This window comes from Bos grunniens, chromosome X (genome assembly GCF_055505025.1).
Source record: "Bos grunniens cultivar Pamir isolate PY7600 chromosome X, Bosgru_T2T1.0, whole genome shotgun sequence".
Taxonomy (NCBI): Eukaryota; Metazoa; Chordata; class Mammalia; order Artiodactyla; family Bovidae; genus Bos; species Bos grunniens.
Window position 1 is genome coordinate 19,946,012 of NC_141194.1, and position 13,113 is coordinate 19,959,124.

A 13,113-nucleotide genomic window follows, 5' to 3' on the forward strand; every position below is an offset into this window, starting at 1 on the left:
CCACTGCACCACCTGGGAGGTCCCTACCTTCTATAGATTTACCTTTTTCTGGACATTTCATATAAACAGAATTATATAATAAAATGTGGCCTCTTATGTCTGGCTTCTCTTAAAATAATGTTTGGGGTTTATCCATGTTTTAGGGATTCCCTGATAGCTCAGTTGGTAAAGAATCTGCCTGCAATGCAGGAGACCCTAGTTCAATTCCTGGGCTGGGAAGATCCTCTGGGAAAGGGATAGGCTACCCACTCCAGTATTCTGGCCTGGAGAATTCCATGGACTATCCATGGGGTTGCAAAGAGTCGGACACAACTGAGCAACTTTCATCACTTACTCATGTTTTAAAATGGAACAAACTGACACATGCTAATTGTTGAATAGTATGTCATAGTGTTAAATACCTCATTTAACTACTCCCCAGTTTGCGAACACTTGGGTTGCTTCCACAATTTTGCAACTCAATTTTACTGCAGTTTGGTCCATGTTCTAGGTCTTCTCTAGAACGCCAACTTTGTGAATGGCCAAGTGTGTCTGTAGAACACCAAACCTAATGTCTTGGCTCTTTCTGCTATCTCTGACTCTCCTCACCCCCCAATCCAATGGGTTACAACAAAGCCAGCTTTTAAGGATCATAAAGGCCATTATACAACTATCTTGATTCTTTGCAAGCAAATAGGGTTATTTAAGGCATTTCTCTAGCCTCTAAGACTGTGGTTATGACCATGCAACTCAATTTAACTAAAAGGCATTGAATTGTGCACTTAAAATGGGTAAATTTTATAGTATATAGATTATCTCAGCAAATTCAAAAGTGAAGGTTAGGGATGGCAGATGACAAAACTAGGGTTTAGGAACCTAACTAAGGTTTAAGTTGTCAACCTGAACAGACACCACATCCAAGGCCCACAGACCATCCTGAAAGAGTCATTCAGGAGTTCGTTAGTTGCTGGGTAATCTTGCTGGCATAAACCAAGTATCTGCTCAGAGCTCTGGACACTCACATGCCAAGCCTTCACTTCTCCCACATTGTCCAAATCCACACAACACAAATAAAAGGTCAACAGCATACAAGGTTAAAAGCACAAGCTTTGAACTCTGTCAGAACTACTTTCAAATTCTGTATTTTGCTACATTTTGAGCAAAGTAAGTTACCCAAAGTTAGGGCCAATTTAACTAATAAAAAATATGATAACCAACTACATTTGAATTTCAGATAAATCATTTGTATATATCTGTCACATGCAGTATTGAGGCATACTAATATGGTACCTTATACTTATATGATACATTCTTTTAAAAATTTATTGACATTGCTTGCTGTATATCTGAAATGTAAATATAACAAGGTGCCCTTTATTTTATCCAAAAACACAATGAAACTTGCATATCCCCTTAGTAATATGAGATTGTGAGTAACCCAAATTATAGGATTGTGAGATTATATAAACTAGCAAGTGATCTTGAAGAATTAGCCTGTCATATAGTGGTGCTTCTGCCTTGACTAACTCTTTAGAAGCTCAGTCATCCTGTGAGTGTGCAGCCTCAGCCTGAACAACAGCTGGCTTTGATGGGATATTAACAAATCACTCAAGTCTTGGTTAACTTCATCTCCTAATGGATGTAACCCTACCACAAACCACCTGTATACCACAACTAGTCGTCCATAATGGACCGAGTCCTGGGTATTTCACAAGGCTTCCCTGGTGGCTCAGATGGTAAAGAATCTGCCTATAAATGAAGGAGGCCCAGGTTTGATCCCTGGGTCAGGAAGATCCCCTGGAGAAGGGAATGGCTACCTACTCCAGTACTCTTGCCTGGGAAATCCCATGGACAGAGGAGACTAGTGGGCTACAGTCCATGGGGTCACAAAGAGTCATACACGACTGAAGTGACTAACACTTTCACAGTTCCTGTCAAGACACAGGATCTAGTCTGGTATGGAGGGAGAAAAGAACTATTGAGAAACACAGAAGGTGAATACAAAACCATGGAAGATGAATTCAGAAAGACAGGTAAATACATGGATAACAGCATAGAAAAATTAAAGAAGCAGTCCTTAGATACTGAGTACAGTTCTAAAACCAGAACCCTCACCTGGTATCTTTGAGGCCACCTCCCTGTTATACTTCCACTGTTCTGTAATGCCTTCCCTTCATGGTGACACCAGCCTAAATCAAACCCATATATGCCAGGTTTTAGCCACTGTAACTGAACCATCACTCCTAGGCAGTAGAATAGCAACAATTCAAGGCTATATTTATTTACCTGTCTGGACAGTAAAAGCCTCAGTCAAGGCATCAAATCATTCAATAAATTTTATAACTTTCTGATTCTAAAAGCAATAAAAAAGTACAGTAAATGGAGATGACAAGACAGAGGACCCCAATCGTACTACCCAATAACAACCTCTAAGAGAGAAAAAAAATGCCCCATGGGGTTTTATACAACTAGGGTCAGGCTCTACTTTTCTGTCTTCCTTTTTTTATAATAACATGATTATTTTCCCAAATATTTTCAAAATATGACTGTTAATGAGTACCCAATACTCCATAGAGTACTATAGGACAATTGTTCTATTTGTTTGTTGCTCACTTCTCATTATTATCTATAATAATAAAGCCAGCCATGTACAGATACTTTCATTGGTATTAATATAATTTCCTTTATAACAAGTTCCTGGGAAGGGAGTAGATAGGATGACTGGCAGATTTCTTTCTAGGTACATTCTACTAATTTACATTCCCAGGAGTACTCAGAACACACAGAAGGCATATATTCTAGGTCCTACACTCCCTACCATAAAACTTCTTCACATTTTAAGGGGAAAATAGTTTATGGTTATTTTTAAAGTATAATTGATTGCTCTTTACCCCTGCCCCCAGAATAGCCTTTAGACTAGCTGAGAGGAGGGACCACTATGACTTGAAAAGCTTGAGGCAAATGTCTGCTCTCCATCATCTGGTGGCCTACAGAGTCCTGTGAACATCAAATAAAACTTAGGTAAACTTATCATTGGACTTAGTCTCTGAAGTTCAAAGCAGACATATCATTAGGAGTCTGAGAGTATGGCCAACTATGTGCTCAGATACTGGAGCTCCAAGAATCTATCACCAGGTGGCCCATTCCCACTGGGCTCTGTCCATTGGAGGATGGGCTATAGGTAAACCTGAACAGCATGGAGCTCAGAAAGTTTTAAGCCTGAGAGGCTTAGAGAATGAAAGGAGTCAAAACCCATAGTTTGGTCATAGAAGAAACTAGTTCGGGGGAGGAAGCATTTTGGGAGTTTTGTTGGAGTGGCAAAGCAGCAGGCATATTTCAGTCTCCAACTAATTTATTGTATATGACCAACCAAACTACAGACAGACGTAGATTTGTTTGAAGGACAAGATAAAGAATCTTCTAGAATGACAAGGAACAGGTGATTTTACTTAATGAAGACTTGTTTAAAAAGTCTTAAGAACCAAAAAAATTAAAGCATGAAACATGGGTCCTAAAAATTAGAGGAGGCCTTGGAACAGGATAAACCCCTTGTTAGAAAGTATAATCAACTACTTAGATGATGTCTGAGCTTCTAGAATAAGGGAAATTCAATATCAAAACACTAACACTGGGATACAGTAGCTCAGAAGTCTAAGGAAGACAGTAAATACTGAAAAACACCTTATGATTGATCCGAACACCTTTGGGAAGCATATAGCTATCACATGTAGTCACATAGTACTCTCCAGTAAGGCTGGCTCAAGGCGACCAGAAGACTTTCAAGATCAGCTACACAATTCTATACAGCACCAGACACAGCACACACAGTTGTGTGACATCAAGATAGAACATACTGATCCTGGTGGCCCTAGCCAGCAAGTAGTTCTGCCTGACAGAGAAGAGTTTTAGGTACATACTTTCTAAACTTAGGGTTCTGCCCTCTACCAGTCTGAAGTATTCAGCCTATTTTTTTAATGGAAATTTTAAAACTTCTCTATACTTTGTAAATTGAGTGTCAAGAGTTGTAAAAAGTATGATCTCTTGGCCAATGATTTAAGAAATGCATAATATCACCCACTTATGCTGACATGTGTGGGTTTGAGTGTTAGAGTTCTTAAGGACAAGTAAATGTGTGTGTGTTAGTCACTCAGTCATGTACGTCTCTTTGCAGCTGTGGACTGTGGCCAACTAGCTCCTCTGTCCATGAAATTCTCCAGGCCAGAATACTGGAGTGGGTAGCTATGCCCTTCTCCAGGGACTCCTCCCAACCCATGGATCGAACCTGGGTCTCCTGCATTGCAGGTAGATTCTTTACTAAACCACAAAGGAAGCCAAGGATATGTAGGGAAGGGTTCAAATCTTGAGCCAGTAACTTTTGAAGAGTTATTGGACTTTAACATGTCTCTGCTGCATATTCTGGAGATTTCCATATTATTTAACAACATTTAACAGAAATGTGAAAATGATTAATCTTTTTCCCTTTTCAGGCTACAGGGTCCTAGAGCAGCACAGACAAGGCAACAGGAGTAGCAAGGGTATTATTTACCTTTTAATGTATCTTTCATCCAGTTGAAGTTTGTATTTTGCTTTCTCCTTACCCCTTACCTCCCTCTTTTGCTTTCAGTGTTTTGGAATAATGAGTCAACATTATTGCAAGAGAAAAGCAGCAGTGCCTACAATTTAGACTCATAGTCATTCACTAGATTTACTCATTGTTGTTCAGTGGTGTTCACTCTTCACTTTCCTAGGCTTGAGATAGTGTCATAGATTTGTATTAATACCATATGCCATTAGTATCCGTGGGTTACATTATTTCATTTTAATGTAACTGCTAGCAGAAAAAGCAGCAGCCAAAGAGTACCCAATATAGAATATACATATGTAGATCCATTTCTGCACCGAGCTTGGAGCAGAACCCTAAGTTCTATTTTAATGTTCATTAAAATCTCTGTTGTTGGATCATTATCTGTTGCTTAAGACATAAGTAAAGCCAAGTTGGGAAACTGGATCAAAAGCCTCTGAAACAATAGCAATTTCACAGTGATAAATAGTTGTCAGTAGTCAATAAACTGTTTAATTCCTTGCTCAATTTGTCATAGTGTAGAAGTGATAATGGCTTCTCAAGTGGCTCAGTGGTAAAGAATCCACCTGCAATGTAGGAGACACAGGAGATGTGGTTTCGATCCCTGGGTCGGGAAGATCCCCTGGAATAGGAAGTGGCAGCCCACTCCAGTATTCTTGCTGGAGAATCCCCATGGACAGAGGAGCCTGGCAAGCTGCAGTCCATGGGTCACAAAGAGTTGGACACGACTGAGCACGCATGCACACACTGCAAAGTCAAAATTAGGTCTTTATAGGCCAAATTCAACCTAAATAGGTACTGAAAACATCTGACAACTTTTCAAAATGCTTGTTGCATCACGCTAAGGCATAGGGGAGGGGTATCCTAGCTTTGACTTCTGAAAGCCTGTTAGCTCCAGGCTATCCTTTTCTGGGCCACCAGTCTGCTGGGCCTCCTGGCTGCTGCACTCTCAACAGAACACATGGGCTCACACTGACTGACCACAGTCTTCACTTTCCAACCATCACTCCTTCCCCATTCCCCTTATTTATGTATCACTTGGTCAACACCATAGGTATCTGAAGTAGCTACTCACTGTCCTAGGCAGACAGGGCCGCAAGCTTCCTGCTTCTCCAATACAAGGGGACTTTTAGCCCTTAAGAGCCCCCTACCAAGACAATGGGGCTAGATGACACCTTAAGCCTAAGATTTACAAAGTACCAGTCAACAGATCACCCTGCACTCCACCTACCTGTCTGGCTGAGACAAGAAATCGAACTCCCAGGTTTAGAACAAGTACAGAGAAAAAAAGAAGGAGCCAGAAAGGTGAGGAAACCAGCCCAAGGTCACACAGCTATTCAACAGGCTGTTTTGGTCTAGGATCTAGGTTTATTACTTTGGGAATCTACTCAGAGGGCCACAAGGCAGTGAGAAATCTTTCCAAAATGTATTAGAATGGTTGCTCAGAGGATTCATGGCTTATATTTAGGGAGACCATTTGCCCCACCATGGAGTATTCTGCAGCATTCAATCCCATCTCATTGGCGAGCTCCCACTGGGGTACAACAGGTTACATAGCAAGGTGAAGAAACCAGTTGGGAGGAAAATGTCTAAGAGACTGAAGTTTGGTATTTGTCACTTTTTATTTTTTACTTTCGGTTCCAACAAAGGGATTTAAGATGTGAGCAACAAATCAAGCAAACATCTGGTGGTTGGGTTGTCTACTGATGCTTTCATCTAGCCCCCAGGATGTTAAAAGGGGAGACTCCTAAGGTTGGGCATAAAGAAGCCTCTTTATTTTCCACAATCAAAATTGCCTTTATCCAGAAAGACATCTAAGCCATGAGGCCTTCAGAGTAAGGGATAAATCCAGTCTAGTCTGACAGCAGGGTCACCTCGGCCATTTCTTCCTTTACCTTACAGAAGATAGGTAAGGGAAAAGGAAAGGTGACAATCTTGATTGATGGGGTGCCACGAAACATGAGAGGATAATCACACTACAGAAAACGATGTAGTGGAAGCAGCCTACTGCTCTGTTACTCCAACTTGGTCCACAGGCCAACATTAGTATTACCTGGGAACTTGCTGGAAATGCAAATTTTCAGGCCCTACCCCAGATCCACACAGAGGATGGGGTCTTGGAGTTAAGTTCAAAGAGCCCTTCACACGATACTTATGCATAACCTGAAGAATTAGAAGCACTAACCAAACATCTCAATAGCAGGCACATTAAAATACATAGGACTTCAGGACACTTGGAAGACCCCCATCTGGTCCCTGGGTGACATTTGGTCTTCTTCTATCTGCACAGGGTTCTGGCACCCACACAAGCCAGGCAAGTTCACTGGCAAAATAGATCCCATACAGGAAGACCCTGCTCATGAAAAAGGATGTTATATATCTAAGAATTGTTTAAAAAAAAAACAACAACACTTCAGTCTCCTTTCAAACTGAAACCTTCACCTGGAGGATCTCAGCTTAAAAAAGACATTAATAGTCCCTTTCAGCCCAGTTGCTACCAAAATCTTGAGATTCTGTAACAGGTCCTTCTAAGGTTTAAGATCACAGATAAGACTCAACTTTGACTCAGCCTTAGTCTATCTCCCTCATCACCATGGTTCAAGCTCATTGATTGCCTGAAGACCCGAGTTTAGATGGTAAGGCTGCACTTGGATTTTTATGTAAGTCTATAAGTAGCCATATTTTTTTCCTTTTTTTAAATGTATTTATTTTAATTAGAGGCTAATTACTTTACAATATTGTATTGGTAGCCATATTTTAAAAGGCTACATACAATCATGAAAATACTAATTAACGGAGAACTCCTGGTAAAGTCCCTATTATATAAGGGACACCTAAAGAATGCCATTATCTGCAGGGATATCTAATTTTAATTCTTCTGTTTACAAGAAATTGAGGCCCACAGAAATATGCCTACTTGCCAAAAGACAGACCTCAACAGCAGCCTAAGTGTAGAATCTAGCCTTGCTGACCACCAGTGGCCCCACACATCTCAGTGATTTTTTTAGTGCAGACAATTGTATAACAAATAACTTTCTACAGTAAATTTAATTGTCAACACCTGTGATCAGGAAGATTATCACCTTCCCTGATAGTTCAGTTGGTAAAGAATCTGCCTGCAATGCAGGAGACCCCGGTTTAATTCCTGGGTCGGGAAGATCCGCTCGAGAAGGGATAGGCTACCCACTCCAATATACTTGGGCTTCCCTTGTGGCTCAGCTGGTAAAGAATCTGCCTACAGTGTGGGAGACCTGGGTTCAATCCCTGGGTTGGGAAGATCCCCTGGAGAAGGGAAAGGTTACCCACTCCAGTATTCTGACCTGAAGAATTCCATGGACTGTGTAGTCCATGGGGTTGTAAAGAGTCAGACACGACTGAGCAACTTTCACTTCCACTTTCTTATTTCACATCCTAAAAGATGATGCTGTGAAAGTGCTTCACTCAATATCCCAGCAAATTTAGAAAACTCAGCAGTGGCCACAGGACTACAAAAGGTCAGTTTTCACTTCAATCCCAAAGAAAGGCAGTGCCAAAGAAAATTCGAACTACCACACAATTGCACTCATTTCACATGCTAGCAAAGTAATGCTCAAAATTCTCCAAGCTATGCTTCAACAGTATGTGAACTGAGAACTTCCAGATGTTCAGGCTGGATTTAGAAATGGCAGAGGAACCAGAGATCAAATTGCCAACATCTGTTGGATCATAGAAAAAGCAAGAGAATTCCAGAAAAACATGTGCTTAATTGACTACACTGAAGCCTTTGACTGTGTGGATCACAACAAACTGTGGAAAATTAATAGAGCGATGGGAATACCAGACCACCCTACCTGCCTCCTGAGAAACCTGTACACAGGTCAAGAAGCAACAATTAGGACCAAACATGGAACAACAGGCTGGTTCCAAATTGGGAAAGGAGTACATCAAGGCTGTATATTGTCACCCGGCCTATTTAACTTATATGCAGAGTACATCATGCAAAATACCAGGCTAGATGAAGCACAAGCTGGAATCAAGATTGTTGGGAGAAATATCAATAACCTCAGATATGCAGATGACACTACCCTTATGGCAGAAAGCAAAGAGGAACTAAAGAGCCTCTTGAGGAAGGTGAAAGAGGAGAGTGAAAAAGCTAGCTTAAAACTTAACATTCAGAAAACTAAGTTCATGGCATCTGGTCCCATCACTTGATGGCAAATAGATGGGGAAACAATGGAAACAGTGAGAGACTATTTTCTTGGGCTCCAAAATCATGGCAGAAGGTAACTGCAGCCATGAAATTAAAAGATGCTTGCTCTTTGGAAGAAAGGTTATGACAAACCTAGACTGCTTATTAAAAAGCAAAGACATTACTTTGCCAACAAAGATCCATATAGTCAATGCTATGGTTTTTCCATAGTCACATATGGATGTGAGATTTGGACCATAACAAAGACTGAGTGTCAAAGAATTGATGCTTTTGAATTGTGTTGAAGACAACTCTTGAGAGTCCCTTGGACTGCAAGGAGATCACACCAGTCAATCCTAAAGGAAATAAGCCCTGAATATTCATTGGAAGGATGGAAGCTGAAGCTCCAATCCTTTGGCCACCTAATGCAAAGAGTCAACTCATCAGAAAAGACCCTGTTGCTGAAAAAGATGGAAGGTAGGAGGAGAAGGGGACAACAGAGGACGAGATGCTTGGATGGCATCACCAACTCAATGGACATGAGTTTGAGCGAGCTCTGGGAGATGGTGAAGTACAGGGAAGCCTGGCGTGCTGCAGTCTATGGAGTCTCAAAGAGTCAGACATGACTGAGCAACAACAGCACCTGTGATTTGAGCGTGCATGCTCCATCCTGCCCAGATACTGGCCAACCAAGAAATATAATACATTAAATACCCAACCCTCCAACCAATCAGGTCTAAATTAGCCTTGTTGCTCTTACCACGGGAATTCAAAGAACCTAAATAGCTCTGAGGTCTATATTCCTCTAATTTTAATAAGCATAATAGCAACTACCATTTGATTAAGCATCTCTTATTTGAAACCTTCTATACCAGCAGTTCCCAACCTTTTTGGCACCACGGACCAGTTTCATGGAAGACAATTTTTCCACAAACCTGGGTGGGGGATGGTTGAGATGATTCAAGTGCATTACATTTATTGTCCATTTTATTTCTATTATTATTACATTAGCTCCACCTCAGATCTTCAGGCATTAGATCCCAGAGGTGGAGGACCCATGCTCCCTAAGACCCTTTACATGCAGTTTCATTTGATGAGGAAGACCATCTGAGGTTTAGTTAATTAAGTCACATGGTGAGAAGAGACAGGCCTGTGATCCTAACTCGGGCTGGATTTTAGAGCCCATGTTCCTTCTACTGCACTGCTTATGAATAAAGGCCTTTCCACCTGGGTCTCCAGGTTGATGTTCAACTTTCCTCCCTTTGGGGCTGGGGCCCTCATCTTGAACTGAGGCAGTCTTAACTGAGGCCCTGACATCAGGTGTGTCTTAACAGCCCTCTCCCTGCAATGGTTGTACCTGACTTCTGTTCTTTGAGTCACTGGCTGGAGTCTGGCTCCTAGAAGGAAGGGCATCTGGCAATAAGGCCAGTCACTTGTCACTGTGCAGACCACAACTGCTGGCCCCACTCACTACACAAGCTCTGAGGCAGAGTGAGTTCACCTAGCCTGATCCCCTTTCAACACTTTGCCAGTGGTTACCTACTATGGGCTAGCATTACATTAAGTACCTGAAATGTAGCATTATAGTATTCATTCACCCTGGACTTGTAGCCTGCCTCTAATCCAAGCCCACATAAGATCCTAGACAAAAAAGCATGCTGAAAAAGAAAGAACAGATTTGTATTACCAGAGGAGAGGGGGTTGGGGAGAGGCGAGATTGGATGAAGGTGGTCAAAAGGTACCAACTCCCAGTTATAAGATAACTAAGTACTAAGGATGCAGTGGACAACATGATAAATACAATTAACAACTCTCATATGACATACAACAGTGTTAAGACAGTAAATCCTAAGTGTTCTCATCACAAGGAAAAATTCATTCTATTTCTTTAAGTTTGTATCTATACACAATAATGGCTGTTCATTAAACTTACTGTGGTAAGCATTTCATGATGTAGGTAGGTCAAATTCTGCTGTTCAGCTTAAACTTGTATAGTGCTGTATGTCAATTATATTTCAATACAACTGGAAAAAACATATTCAAGCAGTATTCCTTTGGTAGACTCACATAATTGGAAATATTTTGCCAAAGAGACAGCCCAAGAAATAACAAATCTCATACACAGTAAGTTCCTGGGTTCCTACAGCATCATGGGTTGTTCATCATTGTTCATACTGTCAGAGGGAAACAACCAGCATAGGTTTGTAGTTATTACATCAGTAGTGATAAGAAGCTGGAAAACCAGTGACATGCTAAGATTGTGAGTCATGTCTAGTCAAGTGGTAGCAGTTCATCCTATGGGAGCTGTACCATAGATCATTTCTTTCCTCTATGCATAGGTAGTCACCTGTGGCTCTTGTTAAAAATGCGAATTTTATCCCACTCCTGAGCATGTATCCAGAAAATATGAACATTATAATTCCAAAAGACACATGCACCCCAATGTTCATAGCAGAACTATTTACAATCACCATGATATGTAAGCAACCTAAATGCCCATCAACAAACAACAGGTTTAAGAGGGGAATATCACTCAGCCATAAAGAAAGAATGCCATTTGCAGGTCCATGGATGAACCTGGAGCTTATTGTACTAAGTGAAGTAAGCCAGACAGAGAAAGACAAAAACTATATGATGCCACTCATTTGTACAATATAAAAAGTACAAATTAACCTATAAACAGAACAGAAACAGACTCACAGAGAAAACAAACTTATGGTTATCAAAGAGGAAAGTGGGGGAGAGGGAGGGAATAATTAAGGATAGGCAATTAACAGATACAAGCTACTATATATAAGATAGATTAGCAATAAAGATTTAGTGCATAGCATAGAGAACTATATTCAATATCTTATAATAACCTATAATAGAAAACAATATGAAAAAGAATATATGTAAAATTGAATCACTTTGCCTTACACCTGAAGCACAATATGGTAAATCAACTATATTTCAATAAAAATCTAAAATGTGGATTTTAATGTGCTAAGTCTGAGGTGGCACATTTCTAACCAGTTCCCCTAATGTGCTAATACAGCTGACCCTCAGACTGTGCTTTGAATAGCAAGCTCATAGACCTCACTGACACAAGTTTAAAAGGGAGAGAAAATAATTTTACCTTAAGTTATGTGTGTAGATGGCACTAGAACCTTACAGTCAAGTTGCATGGTCTTACCATAAAAGTAATTGTTTATATAGGGGAAAAAACAAGCCAGCATTGAGTCTCAGGGTGTAAGGGAGGAGGTGGTTGCGGTGTCTGGAAACACAGAGAGAAATCAAAAGGGGGAAAGAAGAAGCAACAATCATAAATTAAGCAACCAGGTGGTACTCGTAAGTAAATATTCAATGTTTAAGAAAGCAAACAAGGAGGTACTCGTGGAAGTCTGGCCGAGCCAACACTGAGGAACAGTGGATAAGAACCAGGCTTGACATCCCAGCTCATGGGCACAGAGCAGGCAAACCCCAAAGTCTTAATAAACAATAAGAAGAAATCAGCACAGGTAAACCAACAACACCAGGATAAGCACAGAATCAAGAATCGAGACCAAGGCAGCAGAGAGATGCCCATAAGGTGGAAAGAAACTTACCTTCTCCCCTTCAGCTTCCAAAAGAAAGTGAGCCAGGAAAACCCAAGTCCCCTAGTCCCACAGGAAGCAGTGAGTGCAGTGAAGAGCCCAGGAAGGGACAAAGCATGGGAGCCAGAGCGCCGAGCAAAGGCCCAAGTCTAGGCCCCTCCTTGACCCCGGCCTGAAGGCCCATGACTCTGAGCCTATGGAAGGCCTTATATGCCTTCTGGAGCAGGGCTGGCTCAACATGAGTTAAGTGGATACAGCTATGAAAACTGCCGACCAGCACTGGGCATGCTAGCAGAGCAGTGAATCTCAGTGTGATCAGTATCACCTGGGAGCCTGTTAGGACACGAATCAGCCCCACTCCAAACCTACCCAACAGGAAGCTCTGTGCTTGGAGCCCAGCAGCCTGTGTTTTAAGAAGTCTTCTAGGTGATTTTGCTTCAAGTTTAGGAAGCAGAATAGAAAATCTATGGGAAGCCCAAGTGGAACAACAAGGCCAGGTCACAGAGGAAAGTCATTATAAGCAGCCCTAATGATGGTGCTATTATAAAGCTGAAGACTAAACCCAATTTACAGTGGGGAGAAAACCCAGTAGAGAGAACATGACAGAATAATTAAGAAAACCTGCTCAGAGATCAACAAAGTTGAGCGATGAATTTAAATGGTAGTTTTACCAATGTTGAAGAATCATCTAGCCATGTGTATGATACTCATATTTTAATTGTGGTGAGAGAAACTCGGAATGTCAAGACAGGTAAACATGTAATATGTGTTTGAAAATCTGCTCTTGCTATATTTTCAAGAGACTCTCC

At 41.1% G+C, this 13,113-nt stretch overlaps 1 long non-coding RNA gene across 44 annotated transcripts in view; it reads right to left on the bottom strand.

Annotated features, from left to right (window-relative positions):
• Nucleotides 1-12,544, bottom strand: part of LOC147339896 (uncharacterized) — a 784,113-nt gene extending 771,569 nt beyond the window's left edge. For 10 of the 44 annotated variants that reach the window (XR_015159683.1, XR_015159682.1, XR_015159684.1 and 7 more), the window contains exon 1: nt 12,317-12,510. This is a non-coding gene — a long non-coding RNA (uncharacterized LOC147339896). Of the gene's footprint in view, nt 1-12,316 lie in introns of all 44 variants that reach the window. The other 34 variants (XR_015159720.1, XR_015159719.1, XR_015159721.1 and 31 more) reach the window with 20 other exon arrangements.
• Between the last annotated feature and the right edge of the window lie 569 nt (nt 12,545-13,113).